The sequence below is a fragment of the Aegilops tauschii genome, chromosome 1, assembly GCF_002575655.3.
Source record: "Aegilops tauschii subsp. strangulata cultivar AL8/78 chromosome 1, Aet v6.0, whole genome shotgun sequence".
Classification (NCBI taxonomy): Eukaryota; Viridiplantae; Streptophyta; class Magnoliopsida; order Poales; family Poaceae; genus Aegilops; species Aegilops tauschii.
The window spans coordinates 12,004,584-12,030,685 of NC_053035.3; the positions used below are offsets into that span (position 1 = coordinate 12,004,584).

The window sequence follows — 26,102 nt, forward strand, 5'->3', positions numbered from 1 at the left end:
TGTTTTTGAGCTAAAAAAAGATGCTGAGCAGTACTCCACCTTTTCACCACTGCGCATGACTTTTTCTCGTCATTTATGTGCGCGCGTTGAGCAGGTCGCGCGATGGACCGACAAACAGTTTGAAGTCAAGCCCAGCGTCGCTGGCTCGGCGATCTGGGCCGGTCTGACCAGGTCATGCCTTGATTAGTCAACTCCCAGCCGCTGGCCCTGAGCCCACCCCACTATGATGCCTGCTAAACTTGTGAAGCCGAGATTAGCCGGCCCGGAAGGAAACCTCCTAAACAGCGCTTGTGGCGCCAGCAACCCAGCTAGCGCTCACGCCCACGCGATATGGGCAGGCCCAGCTCCCCCAGCTCGCTTGCCTAGTTTTTTTTCCAAAAAAACTTGTTGACCAGTTAACCAGTCGACCGGTTGACTGTTGATTTTTCGAAAAAGTTGATTTTTTAAGAACAATCAAAATGTTCATGAGTTAGATTTTAGCAATGTTGAAACAGTTAGCGTCTACATAAAATGATCATGAATTCTAAAAAAATTCTCAAGTTTGAAAAAAATTCATAAAAATTGCAAACAAAGTTCACGAATTTAAGAAAAGTTCACGCTTTGAAAAAATTTCAAAACTTGGAAAAGTTCATCATTTGAAAACAAGTTCACAAATATGAAAAAAAAACCACGGAAATTTGAAAGAACTTGATGAAATTTGAAAAAAGGTTCATGAGTTTGAGCAAAAAAGTTCAAGAATTTGCAAAAAACAAACGAAAAAAGTTCACACATTTGGGAAAACGAAAAAGAAAAAGAAACAAAAAAGTAATTAAAAAAATAAACTAAACCAGGTAAAACAGTAGAAAAGGGGTCCAAAACCGGGCTTGGAAGCTTGCAAAATAGAAGCAGCTTACTACCAGATGGCACGCTAAGCTACGCTATATGGGCCGGCCTTTTAACGGAAGAACGATCGACAGGAGTGTGTGCCCAATACAGCCTAGATTCCACGACCGGAAGTGTGTACATGTCGAAATGTGTCAAATAGAAGAAAATAAAGATTCAAGGCCGGCCAATGCAGTACTCTTGCTACTGTATATCTTGCAAACCAAGATCTTCTCTTTAGGAGGTCTGTTCGCGAATTGGAGAGAGTTCACGAATTTCTATGAAACATACTGAAAGTGTTTGCATAGTTAGTAAGTCCAACCAAGTAACGGATATTGCAAAGATCACGGGTTAGGCACATTAAGCTTTATATATATATTGCCTGCAAATTGCAAGATATGTGTTCCTGAGAATTGCAACTGTTACATAGAAAAAGCACACTGTTGGTAACGATGAAAGTAGAAATCGATGAATGTATACATGTCTGCTCTTATTCATCGCTAAATTTATATATTGGTTGGATAATATTTGCTCATCCCACTTCACTGGAATGTAATAGCGAGCACGTAGAGGGACCAGGGCTGCCCATAAGACTCCATGAACCGGTGTAGTGCTCATTACTGATCATGTATACAGATTTACAGAGTATCGCCTATTAGGCGACGCACATCATCTGTAATTGTTAAATATGTGTCATTGTCAATGGACCAACGGTTACATAGCAAAGCATACTGTCAGCAACTGTGAAAGTAGAAAGCTTTCATTGTTGTCTGCTCTTGGCCGAAGATGCACTTGTTTCTTAACATCAATTGAAAATGTGTTTGCATCACTAGATTTATGTATTGGTTGGAGAACAATTGCCTACTAGTAAATGGCACGTGCCATGCACGTGTAGAGATAGTTATTAACACAGATACATGCGAAAAAATATAGGTAATTTTGAATAGTACTGTCATAGTTTGAACTACCATAGGTGGAGTCACCCAACTCATCAGCTAATTAATCATTAGTTATTAAATTATAAACAATTTAATCATGCTTCTGTGTAATACTAAATTTACACAATTTAGAATACCATGGGAAAAAGCATACCCACTTCATCCTTAAACATTTGTCCTAATAAAGTTTAATACGTATTAGATTGAGCAATGGAAAGAGTGCTATTTCCAAGTTATTTATCGTTAGAAATAAAATAATAATATAAACATTAATTATGTATGTTTTGTTGATATGAATTTTTCACATAATTTATTGGTAAGAAAAACAATGGTAATAATATTTGTAAAACAAATTTATAAAAGAAAGTGAAAGCTATTTATCTGTAACATATATTATATTTTTACTTTGTTTGCATTTATACCCCGACTTATAAAACAATTGGTTTCGGCTTGTGCGCCTATACCCAGGCTGCACCATCACATGCTTTCTCTCTCTCACCATGACGCGTGCTAGCTAGTTGCTAGTACTCCTAGTCCTACTATACTCTACTGCAGCATGTATCACGGGAGTGCTGGAAATTTCTGAACAGTGGCAATGCTACAAAGAAAGCATGGAGAATCACGTGCACATTCTGGAAACTACTACTACAACTGAGAGTTGCAGGCTGGCAGCACAGGTGAAGGGGCAGCGAATCCCTGCAATGCAGGTCGTCAGATTGACATATCCAACGGTCCATATGCAGCCACGTAGACTTGTAACACAAGCCATTAAATTTGAGCCGTGCGATTAGAAAGATCTAACGGTCCATATGACTTGCTATCTAACGGTCCATATGACTTGCTATTGGTACTATATAGGAGTATAGATATTACTTCACTAGATCATACTACTATTAACGAGCACGTAGAGACGCTAAGGTTGGCCAACTAACGTCTTGAACCGGTTTACTGATCCTAATGTATTGGTAGCACCATCAAGAGATATTTATTTCTCCAATTGATCTTAATGTTCCTGCTTGTTTTAGAGCCCCAGGAAGGTGAATCTGGAAGCTAAGCTGGTTTGAGGAGTGCACGTGGAGATGGTTGCAAGTGGCAGCTAAAAGGGCTGTGAAAACATTGTACCAGGTTTGGCAATTCTCGAAAACTTACCTACTCAAGAGTTGCTGTGATAGGTCCAGAGTGACCATTGATGTTTTTCATGAGAAATTCTTCCTATCAATTCCCGTGGTTCATCTGTCGAGATTTTAGCTGAAGAACAAGCGTGGCGTGGCGCTGTCGGGAAAGAATCCGATGTCTCGTTTGCCTGACCAGTCTCCGTTCTGTTTGTACCAAATCTTTCCAGACATTTTGCTGTACTTCACCATGAATAAATTTGATACCAGTGTGAGTGACAGTGATCATTGCCGTACCAAGATATATAATGGATAGATATTCTCTCAGACTCCATATATAGTGTAGAAATGCATTTCTTGCAGCTTTATTAGTTGTATTTGTAGAATAAAACAGGGAGACAGCAGCATCCAATCAATAGAAACATTTTGTGTGTGAACAAAGCGAACTCCTTTTTCCTGTTTCTTCGAGAATTATTCAACCAAACTGGTAACCAACTGTACTCACAAACTCCTTTTGTTGGTGAGAAGAAGATGTTTTTCTTTCCTGGGAAACTTCCCGTTGCCTGTCTCAATTGGGACTAACGTACCACCTCTGACAATAGATCATTCTTGGTCGGAAATTCTAATTTCAGAACGGCCCGAGATTAGCCTTACAAGGATGGACGCTTGCTAACTGATTATCTGTGTATATGTAGCTCGGCGTTGCAAATTCAACAAGAATATCAGAGTGGCGCAGCGGAAGCGTGGTGGGCCCATAACCCACAGGTCCCAGGATCGAAACCTGGCTCTGATAATTTTATCTGGTTGGGCCCTTTTCTTATTCGTCCATCTCTGATTGTGTTTTTATTTTTCTGCTGGACCCGGTTCTATCTAGTTGGGCTTTGTCATTTTGTTCCTCCCTTTTCTTCTTATTCGTCCATCTGATGATAAATTCTGATTATGCTTCTTGCCTTCTTCATTAACTGAAAAAACCCCACCAGGTTTCTTCCTTTTCTAAGGCCCATACTTTGCTCGGTCACTCATTTCCCCTGCTTACTTTGTATTATATCATCTTCTTCCCATCCAATTTTTTTTTGTCTTAGATATCCGGTTTATTCCGGGAAAAACAAAAGAGGCTTGCTCCATATAGTACCCCCTCTGCAAAAAAAAAGTGTCATGGCATTAGTTCAGCTTTAGTTCAGATTTGAACATTTTTTTGCGAATGTAGTTCAAATTTGAACTAAAGCCACGACACTATATTTGGATCAAAGGGAGTAATTTTTATGTCATGCATTTATCCCAATGGCATTACAAGTCTCTGGTTTACCTTTTAGGAAGGTTTACTTTTTAAGAAGGTCCATTGCATTCATAAGACACGAAATAGCTAAGAATATTTTTAGAGAGAAAACTAAATGTAAACGGTTCGATGAACCCCCTAACCTAATTTATGGTGTACTTGTGGATGTATCTACACTTGATTATTATTAATAACATGCGCCATGATAGCTTTAAAAAAAAGAATGAAAAGTTTCAAAAAAAATGGAAAGGTCAATTTCCAGTTTGTTCTTTGAGGAGGTCCGTTCTAATCATGAGAATATAGGAAGGCCAATGTGTGGTTTCTACCACTTTTTTCCTAGAAGGCCATGGCCATATTTAAAATTGTCCCACCCTTACAAGAACATCCTTACATAAACAAGAAAAATACCACACAAGTCCTTTTGTATATTGATGTCATCTTACTCCCATACTCGTCAGCGGCGCGTCGTGAGTAAATCTCGATGCCACCTCTATATTGTAGGAACAATCTTGGAGTCAGACTAACGTTGTTGACGCACTGCCCGGGGAGTTGCCGATAGGACCCAGAAGAAGCAGGCAAAGGAGGCGGGCTCGACAACCATCCAAGATCCAACCAAACAGAACCTGAGAGGACTTACCTCACTAGCTTCCTGACGAGGAGCAAGCTGCTCGTGCATCACTGAATAGAGAAGAAGCCAGAAGACCAAAACACACCCTACAAAAATAAAGACTCAACAGAGTCATGCTAAAAAAGATAAGATCCCTTGCTATTGAATGTATCTAATAAACAACTGAGGGATCACTCCTTCCTTTTCGAGCATTATATCTGAAACGAAAAGCCGAACACACAGAAATTTAGTGAATAACACTTACGAAACTAAAGCATTCCACCAAATAAAAGCTAATTTATTAATTGGAATTGTACCAAAATGCTCAGCGGAATCAACAGGAATGCTCAGCGAAACTTAGTGAACCCAGAATGCTCTGTCAAATGACCATGGGTGATTAGTGGCAGAGGACGGATTAAAAATTTGCTATCACAAAATCAATGGCATAGACAGAGCATTATTATGCAAAAACTTGAATTGCATGTACTGCATTCAGTTGTTCAGTAAAAATATTATCCAGGCAAAGCAATGCCCCTTGTGACCAATGATTATCATACTAATCCAGTGCACACCACAAATAATTACTAACTAATCACCTCATGTACTGACTGACTAAGCTGAATGAGAATATGAAACACACTACACTTACTTATGGCATGTCCTTGCCGGAAAAATCTACTCAAAACAACTTGCGAATGAATCAATCCAAGTTCAGACACTCCGGACGGCCACAAAACTCGGCTTAGCATGAAATCAAAATCAGTCGATTGAAAATTAGCAAAATTGAAACATAAACCATGTTTTAGCCAGTCTAGTAGACTCAATAGAGCATAATTTCTTGGCAAAAGAATAATAATAAAGCATAATTTGTATTTGGATGGTTATTAGTCCAACATCATGCATAGAAGAATGGTTGTTCAAATTATAACTAACAAACTGTTTTTTCAACTGAAAGAACAAATAAAAACAAAAGCGACATGCAAGAATTGCCAGTGGTCCACTCAAATGGGAATTGTTGAAATCATATGGCTAGTTTTTTTAATAAGAAAACGTGCAGTCAGTTATTGTAGTAGTCACCATTGTAGTTGCACTATTGAGCTAGTGAATGGTTTCCCAGTAAAGGAAACAAATAAATGTCCCCTTAACATGTAATTATCAAATATGTAGTAAGAAAAATAAAGTAAACAAAATAATGGAATTCTCAGCAAGGACCTGAGTAAGATGTGAGGAAAACTCAGTATGAACATTTATTAGAACAATTACTTCTAGTCAAATGGATAAATTTCAGGTTAAAATAGCATATTTTGAGATAATCCAGAATCACAAAGGAAACAAACAAGAACCCGAAAACCATCAGTGTAACATTGAAAAAGTGAACCAAGGAAAATGCGAACCATACCATTATGAAATCAATTGCACATGAGGTAGCTTGTTTACGTTTTCTGCGTGACTTGATTGTTTCCAGAAACATGCCCTGAGGAACCGCCTTTAGACTCATTGGTAAAGCTGTGTAAGGAAGTTGCCATATACTTCAGGAGTTACGAATTCCGATACACTTTCATGACTGTCTTCCTACAAAACTTTAACCTTAATTATCAAACAACAAAGCCATATTACCGGTAGCACATACAGTTGACATCTTAAGAAAATTGACCACCTCTCTGGTATGCATGCTGGTCAAGAAGGTGCGTGCGAAAGATCTGAATGTACCGTTGCTGAAAACATCATAACCTGTGGACATGAGAGCGTCCGAAAGATCTGCATGGCCTGATCTCTGGATCCTCTCTCTAGCAAGCAGTCCACTTCATCCAGAACAAACACAAAAACGTCTGTAAGGTCAACATCGTGTTTCATCAGAAGATCAATTCCCCGGGGTGCCAACAATTAACTCGACACAATTTTCAATTCTATATATTTGCTGAGCCAAGGGGTCTCCACAAACAACTAGAGCAGTTTTAAATGGCAAATCCTTCCCAAGCACTTCCGCTTGATCCTCCACCTGTAGGCATAGCTCTCTAGTGGGAGCAAGGACTATAGCCAAGGGCTCATGCTTGCTTGTATGTTGCTGCATCCCTCTCCGTGGGCAATGTGCAATTATAGGAACTAGAAAAGAAGTTGTTTTCCCTGAGACAGTATCCGCAGAGACAAGTAAGCTTCTATTACTCATTGATGCAGGGATCATTTGCATCTGCACCGGAGTAGGCATAGTGTATCCTGATTCCTGCCGCCTCAAGACTGTGCACAAGCTTCTCAGGAAGGTCACAGGAAGAGAAACACATGACTGGATCAGGAACGGCCTCACCCTTGACACAAATGTCAAGTTTTTTTCTCAGTGAAGCAATCTGGCTGGCATGCAAACTCGGTATATCAGGAAAATTATTGTCTCTGACACAGAAGCTCTCATCACCAAAAGGAACGTTTATGCGTGCTGGTGCTTTTACTGGTATTTTTGTTTCAGCAGCAATTCTAGCAAGAAGAGCAGTCTTGCATTCCACACCGCAGATGTCATCATCAGTCTGATCACATATATATTCGCCGTATGGACCACACATAACGCAGCGAGGCTCCCCAGGAAGAGCTTCTCTTTGTTCAAAGCATCTTTCCTTCACACGTAGATCTGCAAGAGTAACAGATATCATGAACAAGATGATTTGATTCCTTGACTGAAACGTGGAGCAGAGAGAAGGCAATCATCTAAAATGTTTCCGATGTATACCGAAAATGTACAATGTATATGAAAAAGAGGTATCAATAACATATGTTTAAAAATCTTAAGCATGTATTTAGAAAATGTTAGACGTGTATATATAAAATGTTACTGCTGTATACAAAAAATGTACAATGTTTATGAAAAAAGTAGACATCAAAATTTTTTTGTTTAGCAAAATATTAGTCATGTATTCCCAATATGGTAAATGCGTGTACATATAAGATGTTTTTGATGTATATGAAAAATTTATAGTATGTATAGAAATAAATAGACATAAAGAAAATGCGTGTACATATAATATGTAGTACTGCGAGACGGCAACCCAGCGCACCTCGTACTGCAACTGACGAGCTTTCTTCTTCGCAGCCGCAAGCAAGACCACGTCGGCTCTGGCCTTGTGCTCGTCAAGAACTCTATAGAGTTGCTCCAATCATGCATAAACCAGAAGCAAACAAGGCATGAGTTGAGTGATTCAATGATAAACTATGAACGAAACTGAAGACAAGTGATTCAGAAGGGAACTTACCCAAAATTTGGTGATCACGGCCTTAGCGGCCGTCCCGTACTCCGCGTGGCTGTAAGCCTCGTAGTGGGCCCAGCTCGTGGCCAAAACCCGCAGCTGCGGGTCCCTGTCTGGCCGCGGGCAGAATAGGCCTGGCCAAAACTCCTTCAACAGGACAGTGATAAGGCCGTTCGGTTTACGGCCCTTTCCATGAAGGATCCAGTTACTGCAAAAGAATCAAAGGATTGCCATGTGTACAATAAGAAAATGTTGTCATGTGTTGAAAATATGATTGAGAGGCACTTACTCTGTCCCCGCAGATTCAATGAGCCACTTGTGCGCCTCGATAGAAGGTGGTGTAGGTACTCCGGCAGTACCACGCAGCCACCTCTGCGGAGCACCCGGTGGCAAGTCACCCCACAACTCGGGGTCAACCTCCCCTCCACCCTCCTCGCCCTCCTCCTCACCCTCCTCCTCGGCCTCCTCCTCCTCACCCTCCTCCTCCTCACCCTCCTCCTCGTCGCCATTAGGAACATACTCCTCCTCCTCAGACTCAAAAGGTGCCTTAGTATAGGAGGGCATCGAAGAAGACCCTCCTATTTCGGACACGGCCTTGAGTTTTTTTCCCCGGCTGCCTCTCCCCCCACCTCCTCCTCCTCCAGGGGCTCTCCCCCACCCCCTCATCCTCTAGGGTCTCCTCCCCCGACCCCTCCACCTCCCTGTGAGGTGTCATCCTCGCGTAGTCGGGAGGGAACCTTGTGGGCTCGTCCTCTCCGAGTAAGTCCTTTGAATTTACTGAGGAAACTGGCGCCGCTGGACTTGCCCATGATTAGCAAACCTGCATAATTATGTCTCTTTGATTCACAACTGCCTCACCATCAATCCGTGCGTCGTCGTCGTTTGGGTCCAGGTCAACATAACCCAAGTCATCATCCTCCTTGTTTCGGACCACGTCATCATGTTCCTCTTGAAAGAACACTCCCTCAACTAGATCAAGAGCTCGAGGGACGTCATCGTGTTGAACGTGTGCAGAACACGGAGGTGCCGTACGTTCGGTACTTGGATCGGTTGGATCGTGAAGACGTTCGACTACATCAACCGCGTTACTAAACGCTTCCGCTTTCGGTCTACGAGGGTACGTGGACACACTCTCCCCGCTTGTTGCTATGCTTCTCCTAGACAGATCTTGCGTGATCGTAGGAAATCTTTTGAATTACTACGTTCCCCAACAAGCACACCATGTACGCCGTATACAACCAAACGCCGTGTTCATGTGCCGCTTGGGCCAATGCAGGCAACCAAATAAAGTGCACTTGCGTATTACCTAATGTAGAGACCCTAGATGCAGGCAACCAAACAACTTGCAGATGACGCATTTGGGGCTGTTTTTGCTCAACTAGACTAGATTGAGATGTGTATGCAATGTAGCTACTGTTCACAACTTGAACCGAACACGCCCTAAGCTTTTTTTATGCATATCTTCTGTGGCTACTATATATTTTTTTTTGAAAAGGAGGTTAAACCCCCGGCCTCTGCATCAATTGATGCATACGGCCATCTTTATTAATTATTTCACGAAGGTCTGACAAAAGCATACATCAAGCCACCACTCAAACCTACAAACTTGATATTGCGGAGTGCTCTCACTCCCCATATCTATAACCGATGTCAACCCGCGCCATCCATCCATATAACATATCAGAACCAACAACCGGTGCGGCAGACCTAAAGCATACACCACATGCGCATGTTTTAGAAGCCGACATCATCATCGAACCGCTGTGCCATCTTCAGGAGAGAGATCCGCATCATTCTTGTCAGTCCGACCAACCGTCGACGCCACCACGCGCCCAACGATGCCACTGTCCTGGGCTCGTCCATCCCGACACGGAGACTCTGGGAGATCTGTCGTGCGTAGCGCCTGCCGACTAGGCATGACAAAGCGTAGCACCTGTCGACCAGGCATGACTTGACATGTCCACCGAAGCTCCGTTCAAGACGAAGCCGCTCCGCCTCCTGCCTCTGCCTTCTAGTGCTGCTCCACAAACGATACTCCCAAAAGAGAAACGACACCGTAGTGCCGCCATCGTCCGATTTGGAACATCATATCCTAGGGTTTCTTCCGGAGCAGCACGAGTGGGTTGACAGTAGTTACTCGACGATGCCTTCATCAAGGTAACGGCGCAGAACGCCACCATCGCCTGCCGTTGGCTCGGTTTTCACCGGCAACCATGTCTCCCCGACTCGCAGCAGGGACTAGATGACAGATCTCGGGATCCGATCACCCAGCTTCAGGCCGACCACCTTCGATGGAGGAGATGACCACCACCTCCAGCTGCACCGGCCAGAACAGATCTGAACGGAGGTGCCGCCAAGCAGCCCACCAGGCCCTCCACGCCGCTGTCGATCCGAAGCCGGATGACGCCCCGCCGCAGCAGAAGTCGCCGCCGCCGCCCGTGACCGGGCTGCCCGACGCGCCGCAGTCGCCGTCGCCCGTGGCAGGGCCAGTCACCGCAGTCGCCGTCGGATCCGCTGCGCCTCCACACGCGCAAGGGCTCCGCACCACCCATGAGACGCTAGAGGAGGATCCCCGCCATCGCCATCGGCCCCCGAGTGCATCCCGGCGGCGATGGGGTGAGGTAAGGAGGAGTCGGCCCCGACGGCGGCTAGGGTTGGGGAACCTCCCGAGTCGCCCGAGCGGGGGCGACGCGGGGGTCAGGTGCGTAGGCTGCTATATATGTGTTGCTGAGAATTGCTACGGTTACATGGCAAAGCACACTGTTAGTAACAATGAATGTAGAAACTGATGAATGCATACATGTCTGCTCTTAGCAGAAGCTGCACTTCTTTCTTAATTTCAGTTTTGAATGTGTTTGTACTTTGTAGCTTTTATTCATCGCTAACTTTATATATTGTCCGTTCTTTCTTTTCGCGACGCGCTAATCTCAGCGTCTTTTCCGTTTTTTCTTTTATTCTCCTGAAACAGAGTAACAACTTTGGACCGGATCCTACGCCATGATCTAATTCTATCGTGCCATCCCACGATTTAGCTCACGGCCCAGTCAACCACTAGACGCACCCCACATGAACAACGCACGCATCAGGTTCTTTTATTTGCAACAAGCAAATGTAAACTGAACTTAACTGAACTCTGAAGAAAAAATGAAACTGAACATGACTGAACAAAGTGTCATACTCAGGCAGAGAAAAACTACTACAACCTGGACTTAGAAGGAGCAACGAGTTTGATCATCAACAGACTGGAATGTAATAGCGAGCACGTAGAGAGACCGGGGCTGCTCAGCAGACTCCATCTGATCATTTATACAGATTTACAGAGTATCGCCCATTAGGCGCTGCACATCATCTGCAATTGTTAAATATGTGTCATTTGCAACGGTTACATAGCAAAGCATACTGTCAGCAACGGTGAAAGTAGAAAGCTTTCATTGTTGTCTGCTCTTGGCCGAAGATGCACTTGTTTCTTAAGGTCAATTTAAAATGTGTTTGCATCACTAGATTTATGTATTGGTTGGAAAACAACTGCTTATATTACTTCACTAGATCATACTACTATTAACGAGCACGTAGAGACGCTAAGGTTGGCCAACTAACGTCTTGAACCGGTTTACTGATCCTAATGTATTGGTAGCACCATCAAGAGATATTTATTTCTCCAATTGATCTTAATGTTCCTGCTTGTTTTAGAGCCCCAAGAAGGTGAATCTGGAAGCTAAGCTGGTTCGATCGAGGAATGCGCGTGGAAGATGCCCTTTTACAGTTGCAAGTGACAGTTAAAAGAGCTGCGAAAACATTGTACCAGGTTCGGCAATCAGGGAAAAATGTCACTTACTCAACTAGCTCTACTGCTTCCTGTGATAGGTCCAGAGTGACTATTGCTGTTTTTCATGAATATTCTTCCCACCAATTACTGTAGGTGATCCGTTCTGCTCGTGCCAACGCAGGTCACAACCATGGATTGGATCCAGATATAAACTTATTGTGTGTAAGACTGCAACAAAGCTGCTCAGGTTTACTTGCATTTCTGCAGTAAACTGAATTTCATCTCCCCTCCTCCTTGACACTGCAGTCTGCAGAATAGGCTTTTGTGGGAGAAGGCCTTTGTCTTAAGAGGAGGAAGGCTGGCGCTTCTGCGTAGTACGAGTCTCATCGAGTTCATCTGTCGAGATTTTAACTGAAGAACAAGCGTGGCGTGGCGCTCTCGCGAAAGAACTCGAATGCATTTGATGCTAGTGTGAGAGACAGTGATTATTGCCTTCTCTCAGATTCCATAGAGTAGAAATGCATTTCTTGCAGCTTGATTAGTTGTATTGTAGAACAAAACAGGGGGACATTAAATTTTTTTTTTGAACACAGCAAACTCCCTTTTCCTGTTTCTTCGACCAAACTGGTAACCAACTGTACTCACAAACAGTTTTTGTTGGTGAGAAGAAAATGATTTTCTTTCCTTGGAAACTTCCCGTACGTTGCCTGTCTCAATTGGGACTAACGTACTACCTCTAACGATAGATTTGCCTTACAAGGTTGGATTGTATGCAGGGGGCTTTGCTTCCTAACTGATCTGCTGTATTTATCTAGAGCGGCGTCAAATGATTGACAGGTAAATCAGAGTGGCGCAGCGGAAGCGTGGTGGGCCCATAACCCACAGGTCCCAGGATCGAAACCTGGCTCTGATAATTGATTTTTCTGTTGGGCCCGGTTTTATCTGGTGGGCCTTTCTTATTCGTCCATCTCTGATTCTGTTTTTCTTTTCTGTTGGACCCGGTTGTATCTAGTTGGGCTTTGTCATTTTGTTGGGCCCTTTTCGTATTCGTCCATCTGATAACAATTTCTGATTGTGCTTCTTGCCTTCCTCATTAACTAAAAAACAACAGATTTCTTCATTTCCTAAGGCCCATATTTTGCTCGGTCACTCATTTCCCCTGCTTTTTCTATGTGTGCTAAGTTGTAGTGTGTGGGTGTTTAGTGCTTGCGGTGCAATAGCTGGTATCATCGTCGCGTGCGTTTGCCAGATATCTCAGGATCAGTTTTATAAGAGGGCTACCTCACCATCTTGTATCGTTCGGCTATATACATTTGTGGTTGTCGCTTTATATATAAAGCGGGGCGAAAGCCTGTTTCGAGATGGTCTTTGTACGCTTCAGGTCTTGCTTCGAGCTTGGGCTTGGGGAACCACAGGCGGAAGGAGCAACATAATGTTGTTCCCCTGTGTATGCCTTGGTATAGCTGGTGTTGTAGCTGTCGAAGTGTTTGCAGCCAAAGGGGTCATCTCCTTCTGCTCCTTTTTTAGGGATTCTCCTTCTCCTCCTTGGATCTCCTGCTCAGATCTCGCGTCAGAGAGCCAGCACTCAATCTCCTTCCAGGCTCCCAAGTCCCACCTTTGGCCCTTCCCTAGCCGCACAAATCGCATAGCCTCCTTGTCGCTAAACACACGCTTCCTGCTGCATGCTCCACGGCTCTGCCCGCCTTATCGCGACCTCACCATGGTGCCATCCTCCCTTCGGCCCTTCTTTCCAGGCTCCGGCCTCCACACCGGCCAGTTCTGGCCCCGGCCGTCAGGATGCTGCCACTGTGCCGCCCAGATGCCTCCGTCCCTTGCGCCCTCTGACCACTGTAGTACACTGTGCTACCAACCAACTAGGTTCGCCGGTCCGCTGTCGAGTGCGGACGCCGAGTAGAGCTCAACTCTATGTTCACCTCCTGATGACGTTGCCGTTGGGTAGTTTCCAATTATATCTAGAGCAGCATGCTTTTGTTATGAATTGAGCATCATTAATGCATTTTATTATCAATTCATACGTAGAATTACACGATAAAGATATATTTTTCCTTTGTGCTTGACCCGTAACATTTTTTGATAATTGCATCTTAGTATAGGAAGATCATTGAAACAAGGCATAATAAGGTAGAAGATGAGTCTCTTAGTATGAAAATTGAACTAGAACAAAAGGGACCGACTAGTGATTAATGCCTACGAAAATTCGGGCTCTTCCTTAGCTTGGCCCGCCCAGCTTTTTTTTCCAAGCTCCGCCACTGCTGGGCCGGCCCATTGATGATGCAAATGGGAGACCCAGCCAAATGTACTGTAACACCCTGACCTGATGCACACTAGCAAATGGACCAATGAACTATAGCGATGCGGGCCCAATATATTGTAGCACCCTGCCCTGATGCACTCTAGCAAATGAACTGTAGCAAAAAAGGACAATGATGTAATGTAGCCCCATTACTGTATCAACATGAAAAACGAGCACTTTTTGAAATCAGATCGTTTTTCAAAATTTTGAACAACTATTTAACAAAATGTTTGTCAAAACGTGAACAATTTTTTTAAAAAATGAACAAAATTTGAAATTATTGTCATTTTTAAAAAATGCAGTTTTTTTCTTCAAAATTCCATGCAATTTCTAGAAATTAGCAAAATTTATAAATTAAGGTTTTTGAAAAAAAGAACGAAGTTCAAATCAAAACAAATCAGAATTTTAAAAAATTCAAATAAAATTGGAAAGGAAAAACATTTTCTCAAATTCCTGCACATTTTTCAAACAAGTAAGCATTTTTTTAAAACATGAAAAAATTAAGAACATTTTCTTGATTTTTGAACAAATTATGAAAATGGGATACTTAAAAAAAATCATTTTTTCACAATTGTGAACGAATTTGAAAACAGGACAGTTTTTGTAATTCCTGATTTTTTTCAAAAAAACGAATAGGTTTTTTTTGAATATGTGAACAACTTTTGAAAACTCAAACACTTCTTTGTGGTTACACTCGCTGCAACAACCGATAGGGGCTACGTGCTCTTTGTATTTGGTTTTCGCATGATTTTTTTCCCATCAACTAGATAACTTTTAGTGAATGAACCCTTTCCTTCTGGAGGTGTTGCTAAGAAAACAAAAGTGGAAACTTACAGTGTTTTGATTTATTTTTTCGTTTTCACTTACAGGACAACAAACAGATGTGGCATCGGGTGGTTTGAGAGAAGGACGTGGCTACAGAGCGCCGCGGCACCCGTTAGTTGTCCAGAGCGCACCCTCCATATTAGGAAAATGATGTGACATGTCATCTTAGCCTACCAAAAAAGGAAAGTATGCAGTCTCACATCGTCAGGTTACCTCAGCCGAGAGAACACGTGCAATTATTTATGGTTTCAAAAAATTTAAGAAGTCATAACTTTTGATTCGAGTGTCGGAATTTAGATCCGTTTTCACTATTGGGTTTCTCCTGACGAGTTCTTCAAAACTAGATCCTATATGAGTAGGTTTCGATAAACATTTTTTCCGAGCAACTTTGTGTGCTACAGAGGCAACTTCAGTGCTATAGGAAAGCAACTCCTTTTTTTTCATCTACTATCATCGGAGGATTCTTCTAAGTTGGTTACCATGACTACCAATTAACTAACTTCACCTCTAAATTTCCTACCATAAGGACACTCAATCACGCCAAATTTCAGGATCGGCCTCTCCAGACACCTTTAACCAGCCAATGATGGTCACCTAATTTGTTTGAACAAGTCTGTACGTCTGAAAATCCTCCAAACCGAACAATGAGGCGACGTTCTCAAGGCCCCTCAGCATCCGTTGCTCCCTCCGACATCAAGTTGGATCCCATCTCCCAAGGCATCAGAGGAGCAGAATCCGCCAAGTAGTTTCGATCGTATCAAGGGATCCGACCCAGAGGAGATAAATTGTTGACGCATCTCTATGACACAAACTTGAAAGGTATCTAAAATCTTTACATATTAGCCAAGTTATGGTCTTGGTAATGTTTCTGTTCATGAGGATTGGGCAATTGGATACATGATTTTAGACAACTGTATGGTTGATTGTTGGCAACCAGATACATGGTTTTAGACAATTGTATGATTGATTGTGGGCAACTGGATACATGCATGGTTTTAGAGAACTGTATGGTTGATTGTTGGCAACTGGATACATGGTTTTAGGCAACAGTATCGTTGATTGTCGGCAACCGGATACATGGATTTAAACAACTGTATGGTTGATCATGGGCAACTGGATACATGGTTTTAGACAACTGTATGGTTGATTGTGGGCAACTGGATACATGGTTTTAGGCAACAGTATCGTTGATTGTAGGCAACGATGACACCTGAAAAAGGTTGGGTGGGGCCTCACCATAACTTCGGTCACCACACTAGAGAGGAAAACACCTGCGCACGATTTGTGCCAAATCGAATGGCTTGGGATGGTGCGCTCGACGTCTCCAAATATTACAGCAGCACTAATAAGCATTTGGGGACAACTTATATGTGAATTTAGTGAACAAGATAGTCATGTGAGGCAGCTTATAATGACTTCTCGTTGATAGGCAATCATAGTAGGTAAGTTAAGAAGAAGTTGCTTTTCTATAGCACTAAAGTTGCCTTTTTAGCACGCAAAGTTGCTCAAAACAGAAAGTTTGTCGAAACATATCCATATGCGATCTACTTTTGAAGAGCTCGTCGCGAGAAACCCAACGGTGAAAACGAATCTGAATTCCGATACTTGAATCAAAAGTTATGGCTTTTTAAAATTTTATTAAGCCCAATGAAATGCACGTACATGTCCTTTCTTGACTGATTTGTGTAAAGTAGGCAGCATCAATGAGAACACGAACAGATACTTTCTTTTTTCATAGTGTAATGATGACACAAAATGTTAATTACTATTTTTGTAAAATGAGTTTTTTGTCATGTACTGCGTGCGCTCGCGACGCCCGAGTAGCGCAACTGCACTTTGAAGTATTTAGGTTGAGAGAATCGCAAAAGCGGGAGACCAAGTGCTTCAACTTGGCATCTATACATGCTGATTGCTTTGCGTGAGAGTTGAAACGAACCTTGGTTTCTTTCTAGAGAAAAACGTACGAGAGAGTAGAGACACACACTTTCTTTCCGGCCATGGAGGAACGTGCGCCATGGGGGTACCCCGTGGTTTGATGCTTAGACACCCGATGAAAGCAACCACGACACATGACTGAGAGCCATAGACCTTCCGCCCTCTTCTCCAAGAAGCATATAAACGTGCTGTGAGTGGCGGTTAGCTAATATGCTAGTGCCTCCTGCTCCTCGGCCAACTGCTCCAATTACCCGACGCAGCGCAGCAGCTTGCTTGGTGGCCGGCCGGCCGGTTGTAGCGGAGTTCCAGCTCCGGCGGCTCGATTGATCCGGGGGAAAGTGGCCGCGTCAGTTCGAGGTGAGAGATCGATATCTATTCCTCCCCATGAGTTTCAGCTTCATCTGTCTCTTTACTAGGTCGATCACCGCTGCTATTCTGTCGCGAGACTATATCTACATCTATATCTAGTAGTAGTGCTCCTCGCGCTTATATACTTCCATGCTGTCGTGTTTAAAAAACCATATTTAGTGTTTCTAAAACTTCTTCTTTTATTAATGTTCGCAAAATATATGTCAAAGGCTACTAAAAGTTTCAAATCCAAATTCGAAATACACGATAGAGAAACATAAAAGTACAAACCCAAATGTGAATACGACACTAGCTAGGCATAGGACGCGAAGCCATCAGGAAAGAGTGCAGCTATTTGCAATGCATGTATAAAAGATAGAAACAAAGACCTCATCTTTGAAAAATTAATAGAAATTAAAAAAACAGACCGTATTTTGATTTATTATTTGGTGTCACAAGGCCTGGCCTATGATACTTTTTACAATGCAATTAGGAAATCAATGGAGCAACTAGTTGAGGAGCGCTCGCTCGCAGCCTCCCAAGGGTCACTTGCGGGTGGGCTGAGAGCATGCCATGTGTCGCGCTCTGGATGCTCCCTCCGGATTTTTTGTGCATGCATTTTTGGCTTTTTAGAAGGTTTTTTCCGGTTACTGTCAGCACTTCGGTTTTTCACCGATCTTTCTTAGCTTTTCGATAACAAAAATTTGAAGCATGGCCGTGCCTCTCGGAAACAGAAAAAAACACAATCTTTTTCTTCCACGAGAGGCACGGTTTTACTTTCGCGGGAGGCATGATTTTGCATCCGTGAGAGGGATGGCCGTGCCTCTAGGAAACAGAAAAAACACATTTTTTTTCTTCTGTGAGAGGCATGGTTTTGCTTTCACGAGAGGCACAGTTTTGCTTCCGCGAGAGGCATGGCTGTGCCTCTCGTAAATGAAAAAAAAGTGTTTCTTTTTCCTTCCGCGAGAGGCATGGTTTTGCTACGGAAAAAATAAATTCCTTCCGCGAGAGGCACAACCATGGTTTTTTGTCCGGTTTTTTCATGAAAAAAGTCGTCAACACATATCAACATGGAAGCTAGTATTAAAGACCTCGACGTGAGGAATCCAACGGTGAAAATGGTTCGAGATTTGGACGCACGGTGAGATAAAACGTTTTGAATTAACGGATCTACAAAAAATGGAAAATGCTTATGTTGCGACAAGTGGCGCACATGCAGGGCACCACTTGTTGCAACCTTGGGAGACGGGAGTGAAATTTGGAAGGAGCACTTCTTAATTAATGATTTCGGGAAATCATCGTGTTATTACAAACCAACACATGTTACCATTGACCGAATCATGGTCCAGTAAGACAACCGGGGCAAGCCCAATAAAGACATTTTTATTTCTCTTTTTTAGAAAAAATGTAGTAAAACGAACATAGTCTTGGAAAAAGCATATATAATTTATATGTACAAGCAAAAAATGAATAATGTATAGAAATCTTCATAATACTGACATCTATATATTCGTGAAATTTGCATGCACATGAAACGTGGCATTTAATATGTTTCTAACAAAAAAGTGTAACTGAAGATTCCAAATAGTAATTAAATAAGCCTAACATCCATTTGAATTTATATATTTATTTTTAATATGATGTATAGAGTTGTGGAGGAACTTAAATATGAATTGTGTTTCCATTTAGATACATGTTGTTAAATTTGATATTATATCTAGTTTATAGCTAGAAATTCATTTAATGCCCAAATAATACGAGCAATTTAATGAATCGAGGAAAATAGTTAATGTTTATATGAACAATATAATCGACTATGTTCCATGCAAAAAAACGTTGGAGCATTTTAGATAAATATTTTGTAAGGTACTATGGTAGCACCTCAACTTGGTATTTAAAATACAAATTATTACTCTCTCCGTCCCAAAATAAGTTTCTCAACTTAAGTGTCTCAACTTTGTACTAACTTTAGTACAAAGCTATGCTAAAGTTGAGACACTTATTTTGGGACAGAGGGAGTACATAACAAGCTGGAACATGAACGTTTGAAGTTGTCTGAATTTCACGTGCAAACGTTAAAAAGGAAGTATAATTGCATGAAATCAAGTTGTTATCCAAATCTCAAATGCAAATGATGAAGGAAGTGTTTCTTGGAGTTCAAACATTTTAGGTTGGCTTTGAATGCTATGGTAATTCTTGCGTGATGAATATAAGGTTAGAACATGAACGTTATTGGAACATTATATTTTTAGAACACATTTATTTTTTATATTATTTTACAAACAATTAGAATCATGTAAATGTATGGACTTTCTTAGCAAATGTTTGTAATTCTGTATACTTTCTAGACACAGGTTAAAGAGTTTCGATTCCAGATGCATCAACCATGGAGTCTTCATGGTCGTTGTATGTGTTTATAGTGGGGTTACAACATAGACACTTTAGCCAGTATAGCTGGTTTTATGAAAAGAATTTACCGGCATATAGTGTTGATGTTGTCACCATACTGGTTAGTATTAGTTACCACCATGCTGATGCTATATTTGCTAGACTTTTTAGCACAAGATAACACCATAATGACAATGTACATATCATGCTTCACGATAACTTATTATGAAAATGGTATAATAATTGCATTGGTTATCACCATATAGGTATGAGGTATTTACTATAGAATTTGTGAACATAGTAATGCTTATGTGTGGTCCTTAATATTATTACCACCATGGTGGTTACCTAACATAGTGATGCTTAAGTGTGGGCATTATATTAGTTAACACCATGGTGGTCATGTACTTTCCAGACAATCCAATAATAGTTACCATCACGATTGGTATCATACTTACCAGCATGACAATATACAATATGAAGGTGTTTATTGGATGAAAAAATTAGACCACATATATCCTAGCGAGGTGTAGATAACAAAATCAAAACTATATTATACAACAATCGTAAAGTGCAACAAAAAATTACAAAAGAATACGAGGAGAAAAGAATGAAATACACGTTTTTAATGAAATGCTATTGTACAAAAATAAATGTAGTAAAAATCAGCAACAAATTGAAGCATAGAATTTCCAAAATTTTGTATGCTCGATAAAAAATGCAGCTAATTCCGTCCTAAAATGAAATGCATTATGTTAGGAATGTATCATGCCCCGTCCAAAACATACAGTTGACTCTGCCGAATAATGCAGTACACTCTCTCCAAATTCCAATATGTATCATCTAACCCTAGTTGAGTTTATTTATTTGTTCTTCTTTTAGAAAACGGAAACCACCTGCTGGCATGTTTACAACTTCTAAGAGTGTTTAGCTCAATAACTTCCCATACGCACAAATGTTCTTCCTCCTTCATCACCAAATCAACCCCGAGCCCTTCTTTCCACTCACTCAGACATCCATGGCGGTCTCGGCGAATCCGTCATGGATGTGCACTGGCAGTCGAAAAGCAGGTATTGTTTGGAAGGAACTAATCCTTTCTCTGCTTCCTATTCGTTGTCTCACTGTCATCATTGCTAGGGCCCTCCACCCCTCCTCCATCTTTGCCTCGACTCTCTCTATGCATATATATGTGCTGCAGGCGGTGTCTGCTGGCTAGCTAGTACCTACCGCTCTGATGCTTCTGGCAAGCTAACCAGTCGATTGCTCCAAGGCCGTGGAGGTGGTGAGAAGCACATAGATTAATTAGTGATCCTAGTCCAAGCTTATATTTGGTATTTTTTTTTACTTCTAATGTCTCTTGGTTTATCCCTTTTTATATCCTTTTTACTACTTTTTGATGTCATACTATCTTACTAGTCACTTATTAGTATAATTAAGTACACTTTGCTATTCGTCAGTTGCAGAATTTTTTTCATTTTAGTCAATTTGTTCCTTTGCATTCAGTCATTTTTTAGGTGTATTAGTCATTTTTCCCTGTGTGCTCAGTTGTGTGTGTGTGTGTGTGTGTGTGTGAGAGAGAGAGAGAGAGAGAGAGAGGGGGGGGGGGGGGGGGGGAGTCAAGGCACTGACATGAGATTCATCTTTGACGTCGGGCCAGGACAGTTAATCTCCAACATTGTTGTTATGTTATTTGAACACCGAGTATAATATGGATGTATACATACACACAAATCATACTGTTGTTTGAAAGTTACACCACTATATGTTTGTTCTTGCTTATTGTTGAATAATATAAATTCTATGTAATTTGCATGCAGATTTCTAGTATGGGCTAATATGGTTCTTTTTCCTTCTTGTGTTCATTGCCTATATGATTGTTTTAGTTTCTGTATTTGCTTGATTAATTGTTTCCTTGATTTGATTTTATTTATTTCATAGTAACACCAATGCTCTATCTTAGAATAACTTTAAAAAATATATTATATACAAAAACCCTTTAAGCAATATATATTATATTTGTCTCTTAGTTAATGTTTATGTTTACTGCTAAGAAAAAACGTAACTCACGTGAAAAAAATGTACTCCCTCCGTTCCCAAATATAAGTCTTTCTAGAGATTACAACAATGACTACATACGGAGCAAAATGAATGAATCTACACCCTAAAATATGTCTACATACATCCGTATGATGTAGTCCATTTGAAATGAATAAAAAGACTTATATTTAGGAACGGAGGGACTAGTAAGCCTCAATCTTTTTTAAGCATTTTCTTAATAGTATCTTTCTTACTCTTGGTCTATATATGACTCTAGTTATTACACTTCGTACTACTACTCCATACTTGGAGGGTCAAACTAACTAACTTATACAGGAAGTGCAGGGGAAAGGTTGACCTGATCTTGGTGATGGCGTCGAGCACCAGCGTTGCACCTCCTAGCTCGCCAAATGCTCTGGCGGTAAGACATGCAGATGGCCAGCAGTTACAGGTGATCGACGGCAAGACTTCACGAAGGGGTGGGGATACAACACCGGAGTCCATAAACCCCCTGCTGCTGGCATCAGTGTGCTATGGCTCGGCCGGTGCATTGAATTTCCTTTTCAACAGGGAAGATGCAAAAGTGGCACCAATGATAATGCCTACTCAGGCATTTCTTGACTTGTTAGTGGGATACACCCCTAGTAGGAGCACCAGAAGGAGACTGACCGTGCTGCATGCTTCTGGCGGTGTAGAAGATGTCGTTGATCAACTTGATTTGCAAGCAGCAACTCCGCTTCTCAAGGGCATCACGGCCGAGGGGGATACCGCGCTACATGTGGTCGCTAGCCATGGGGACAACCTGGAGTTTTTGGAGTGTGCTAGAATCATCGTCAAGAGGTACCAAGCACTATTATTTTCTCTAAATAATAAGGATGACACGCCCTTGCATTGTGCTGCTAGAGCCGGCCATTCCAAGATGCTTTCTTGTCTCATTGAAGTTGCTACAAGTCACAAGAGGCTGCATGAACTATTGAGACAGGAGAATATGCGTAAGGAGACGGCCTTGCATGATGCTGTACGGATTGGAAGTAACGATATTGTCATGCGTTTGTTGGCAGCTGATTCTGACTTGGCTAATTATCCTAAAGAAGGCACTTCACCATTGTACCTAGCAATTTCACTGCAAAAGGACATCATTGCAAGGACACTACATGAGAAGAGCGACGGGAATCTTTCATATTTCGGACCAAAAGGGGGAAATGCGCTACATGCTGCAATTCTTCGAGGCACAGGTACCAAAAGTTCTATTCTAAAACTTATTAGTGGACCTGATTAAACATGGGTTTAGATGTAACAATTCTTCAAGCTTAAACATATATCCATTGGTCGTCTATCAATTCTGTACACCCCCTTTTTTTGGCGGGAATACACTTCTTTTTGTTGTGGCAATGTACTTACTTTTCATGATGTGTGGCACAACACTTTCTCACACTTTTTCTCCCTTTTGTTGAAATAGCAGTGAGACTCAAACTATCTAGACATCTAATGTTTTCAAGAGAACCTGCATGGGAATGTGTCAGTATACCTATTTTAAGTTATTTTATGGAAATATGTCATTAACCCCCATATGTAAATGGCACCCCTGAAGTTCCGTGATCAGTTCATAGCAGAACCCATTCATGGTACGGAAAAATGATAATAGACCTAGCCGTAAGGTCATGTAAAAAGTGAGGCAAATGTTTGATACTTTTTTCATCCATAATCCCCTTCCGTCATGTTGCTTTACATAGCTTCGACTAAGGGACAAAATATCTCATTTTCAGGGATCACGGAAGATCTGTTGAAGTGGAACAATAGCCTTACCACACTCGTGGACAGAGATGGGAGTACGCCTCTTCACTTGGCTTCATCTTTCTTGGTTTCCACTGGATTCAGGAAATTATTCCAAGCTAACCCAGCACCGGTGTATCAAGCAGACAACAATGGACTATTTCCCATACATATTGCTGCCTCCATTGGTGCGGAAGTTACCATTAGATTTATTCTTGAAAAGTGCCCTAATAGTGCCCGATTGCGCACTGCTCAAGGACGGACATTCCTTCATGTTGCCGTTGAGGAAAGAAGATTGAACATAGTATCCTTTGTTTGTCAAACTCCATCTTTAGCTTGGATCCTGAATATGCAAGACAATGATGGGAACACTGCATTGCATTTAGCTGTCCAAGCTGGGAAGCTTCGAATGTTTTGTTCTCTATACCGGAATAAGGAAGTGCACTTAAATTTACCAAATAATAATGGACAAACTCCCGTTGATTTATCCAGAAGCTTGGTTCTACCGGGGATGCATTATATTGAGGTAATATACCCTTGTTACTACTATTTATCAAGGCTTGGGCACTTCAAGCTTAACAAAAATAATCCATGGCTAATATCTTCGTATGGTGTTCATAATACCCTTTTTTCAGAACAATGAACGGAAGATACACATGGCACTCACAATGATTGATGTTAAACATATTAGTCTTCGCTGGAATGAGTTTTATGAAATGTATAATCGTCCACTTAAACCAGAGGACGCGGTCAAAGAAGCAGAGAAGGTGAAAGATTTAAGCCAAATGCTAGGCATTGGTTCAGTTTTAGTAGCAACTGTGACCTTTGGTGCAACTTTTGCTGTTCCTGGAGGTTTCGTAGCGGATGATCATAAAAATAAAGGCACACCAACACTTGCTGGGACATTTACCTTTGACGCGTTCATGATGGCCAATGCATTAGCTTTCGTTTGCTCCTCAATGGCTATGATTGGTCTCATGTTCTCTGGATCTTCTATTGTTAACTTGAGGATCCGCAAATTTAACTTGGGTGCAGCCGTGTTGTTAATGGCAAGTTCAGTAACAAGCTTTTCTGTTGCGTTTGCATTGGGCATGTATATAGTACTAGCACCCGTTGCTTTTCCTACAGCCATTGCAGTCTGTGTGCTCGTTCCTCTTGTAGTGCTATATGGAAATTTTGAATACTTGGTAAAATGGGCTATTCTTATAGAACCGCTCTACGTTAGGATGAGTTACTTGGCACATTGGAAGTTAGCATGCTTGGTTGTTGCTCAAATGGTCATGGCAGTCTGGCCCTTCATAGTTATCTTCGGTTGGGCCACAATTGCATGGAAGCTGCAGAACCACTGATGATAAGAAGCACCAAATATGTGACGAGTTGAATAAATGAAGTGGGTCTGTTCATAAGCATCTGTTTGTTCAAAAGCTATACTATGTATAGTTTAATTTTGTGTGTTCTTCTTGACATGGCTTGTACCTTTTCTTTCTTCAGAGTACTTGTGTTTATATATAAGAAGTAAACAATGTTACTCCTCTGATCCAAATTAATTGACACTCTTGTAGTACAACTTTGTACTATATCTTCCAACAAGTACATGCTGAATGGTTGTGTGACTGATTGACGCTTCTGCCAAGTATCCATCACCTATCGGGTTGTGGCTCTCCGACAGCCCGCTTCATCTAGGCATCTAGCTGTGCCATGGCCACTGGTCAGGCTGAGTGGATAGATGCTTCTGCCATTGACGAGGACTCTGCTCTCGACACTAAACAGTACACTGCAGGACACTAAACAGTACATAATACGATTACTGCAGCGACAGATACAATATGTCTTTTAAGATCTGACTAGCTACCAATGCTTGGGAGATAGTTGACTGATGGACACCGTTGGTGGTGATCTAGATCAGGAGGTGGTGCGGTGTCGCATCTACCGCACCGGTGACGGCGGGTCTCGGTGGTGTGGTGTAGTGGAATCTCGGTGATGGGCGTATGTTGATGGACAAGCGTAGGGTGGTGGCGTTGTCTGACGTCGTGATGGCATCGACCGTAGCTGAGCCTGACAAGATCAATACGTTGATATCTACTGAAGTTGAGATAGCAGAAGATGGCGGCGGCGGATTCTGAAGCATGCGCATGGAATGCGCATTGATGGTGCTCTTGGCTCACCGTGGAGCAGCTTGATGAGACTGCCAAATTATATGGCGTGTGTTGATGCGATGTCAGGGCGCACTTAATAAATTAGTAGGTGTAGCGACATTAAATGCCAGAAAGATGGCTTTGCATTGATCTATGTATTTGTTTGTCAGACTCTGTTGAATAATATAATAAAGATGACTGTGTTGCAAATTTGGACCATCAAGTTCAATCTCATGAATAAACTTACTAAATCACACAAAATCTTATTTTTATCAGGGGGAAACTAATCATCAGAAGAAGTTGGAGCAGATATATGACCTGGCCTCAAGAATCGGTTCCCGTCTCCATCAGCAGCTCCGTCTGTTTCCGTCTTCATAATGACCCAAGATGCTTGAGCCAACCAATTTTTGTAAGCCTGCTTTTACATTTCCCTGTTCTATCTTTGGCTTCAGATCTTCCAACAAGAGCATAAAAAAAAGGCATATGCATATTCAGAAACTGAACCAAATTGGTAACAGGAAGTACAGAACAAAACACTACAGTGGTACTCTAACATA

The 26,102-nt window shown here is 41.8% G+C and overlaps 1 pseudogene; it reads right to left on the minus strand.

Moving 5' to 3' along the window:
- Positions 1-6,471: 6,471 nt before the first annotated feature.
- On the minus strand, positions 6,472-8,588 carry LOC109742001 (DEAD-box ATP-dependent RNA helicase 41-like; annotated as a pseudogene).
- Between the last annotated feature and the right edge of the window lie 17,514 nt (positions 8,589-26,102).